Raw genomic sequence first — 2725 nt, forward strand, 5'->3', positions numbered from 1 at the left:
TCTCAGTTAAAATAGGTGAATGCATTCAAGAGGATTGAAAACACATGTGAACTTATAGATTGCTATTGCTCCCTTTATGAATAGAATGAGTGAGACCAGAAAAGCAAAGTGAGTGGCAGTATTTAGGAGAGATTTCAGAGGCACTGGTTTCCAATCCAGTATTTTGTACAGCACAGTTCCTCAAACGTTCTCATGTTCCCCCCACACATTTGCTAAAGAAATAAGAGAAAAAAGCACATCAGAGGAGGTAGTCAACTTCAGGCCCATAGGCTGTATTTTCATTGGTTAACTTGACATAGTTTATGAGCTCATTTCTCTCTGACCATCATGGTCTCCTTACTAGCTTTTCTGTAAAAGTGCTTTTTAAGGTATTCAAGAAAATTTGTGGAATATATACATAAATGAGAACAGTAGAAATAAACAACTAAATGAGATTTTACTTTAAAAATCAGTCATTTGGCCTATGGATATATCTATAAGAATTTAATTTAAAGTTTCTAACTCCTTAATCCCGGGTATATATAAAACAGAAAAACAGTATTAAGTTTAGTAAATTTTAGTAGTCACATTTTTAAAAAAAATTTGTTGACCCATGGCCATTTTGTCTTTTAGATGAATGATAGAATTGTTTTGAAAAAATTCAGAAGTTAATTCACAATGTCCTTTTTTTGAAGGACTATATTTGTTTTTCTAGATTAATCTGGAAAGAATTGGCATGTCTCATATTGCACACTGTCTCTCCAATTACTAAAATGACCTTTAATATTGCTCCATAGGGTATTGTTTTATTTTACAGAACCAGATCATTAATTTTAATTGCACATATTACTAAGGTTTATACATTTTAAGCTTTTATAATTTACACATTAAAGTGAAATCCTATTATATAATCTGAATATTTATTTTTAATATTAAAATGTTATACTTTTAAACAAACTTTCATATTAGTTTTAAAAGACTTTTGCCAGTAAATAGCTGTGTTTATTTGGTAAATAATCATATCATTAACAAGCCATGTAATTATTGTTTCTACCTTTCCAATATCTACCTTAATTCTTACCTAGTTTCTCCTGCAACACAGAGTTAGTGAACCCTACTCCTCCAAGGAAGTCATACTTTTTAAATATTTCTAAAACTACAATACTGAAAAAGAAGATACCTTTGTTTTTTGTATCCAAAGCCTTCTCAGTCAAGTGAATATTAATAGGGTTTTACTATGTCACCTACAAGCTCATCTGTCTACTGAACACTTCACCTTAGTGTAAAACTTTTTCCACTGCTAAAGCAGAAGGTAAATAGCAATAGCTTCCAAGAAAAATAGTTGAGTGTCCAAAGCAATCCCCACTGAATCAAGAACACATGCAAATTTATCCATTCATTTGTTACACTATGTGAGACAGATACTGTGCCAACAGAATAGCAGCTATATATTACACAAAGACCAAAAAAAGTCTTACATATCTTCAAGTTGTTCACACATGTTGAATAATGTCTTAGAACAACGATCTATAAAGAGTTCTCAACATAGCTGCACAGAAGAATCATCCAAATATCTTCAAAATAGTACCTACTAATGCTTGGACCTCACCCCAAAAAAGTATGTTTTAAATGCTCTGACTTATGGTTTGGATATCCTGAGATTCATTACCTTGTAAAAATGTTAATTAATAGACTTTGTGTTTTGAACCATATTGGGCTTACGGAAAATTTGACTGGAAAGTACAGAGAGTTCCCACACCCCTCACAATCACCACCACCCATCACATCCAGATTAATTGTATTGTTATGGGATTGTAGTCATGATTAAATTTGAGCTTCTTCACTTAAAACTGAACATCCCAGCAAGTTCTTTCCATATGAAATGTAAACCTCTAGAAAAAAGGGCACAATTATTGAATACCATTATCATGTCATTACACATGAAACATCTTACAAAACTAAAGGAGGAGTTAATGAGTCTCTAGAATAATTTTATTTCCTCTTTCCATAGCATACCAGGGAGAAAACATGTCAAGAGACTAGCAAGTGCTGAAAATTTAGAACATAAAAATAAGGTTGCTGGTTGTGCTGCTCTTCACTTTTCTAATTTTAAGAATCCTTATGCTGTTGAAAATACATATGGCACTTGGCACTTGTTAAAGAAAGGCACTTAATATTAAAATAGCCAATAGATATAGTTTAGCATGAAAGAAAGATTGTTTAATTTCCTATTTTGTACTATTTAACCGGATTCTTCATTTATTTATATATATATATATATATATATATATATATATATATATATATTTTTTATACAATAACCATTGTAGGAAGACAGTGCAAGTAGTAACTATTGTATATATGCATTTTATGACCTTTGTAAGGATCAAAAAAATCAAGAAAAGGGGTAGAAAATAAAAATATTTGAAATCATCCCTGTTAATTTTATGGGCAAATAATCCTTATATTTTTACATTATGCCATGACAATATTGACAGATTATTAAATTTAAGGTCACAAGTAAGAGCTCCACTCACATTCTACAATTGTGTCTATATTCCTTTCCGAGGGTTGCTATAACAAACCACAATGTAGGCGGCTTGAAGCAAAAATAATGTGTTACCTCACAGACGAGGAGGCTAGCATCTGAAATCAAGGTTTTGGTAGGGCCTTGATACCTCTAAAGACCCTAGGGGGACAGTCTTGCGTGTCTTTCTCTTAGTTTCTGGTGTTTGCTGGCAACACT

The sequence above is a fragment of the Callithrix jacchus genome, chromosome 20 (genome assembly GCF_049354715.1).
Source record: "Callithrix jacchus isolate 240 chromosome 20, calJac240_pri, whole genome shotgun sequence".
Classification (NCBI taxonomy): domain Eukaryota; kingdom Metazoa; phylum Chordata; class Mammalia; order Primates; family Cebidae; genus Callithrix; species Callithrix jacchus.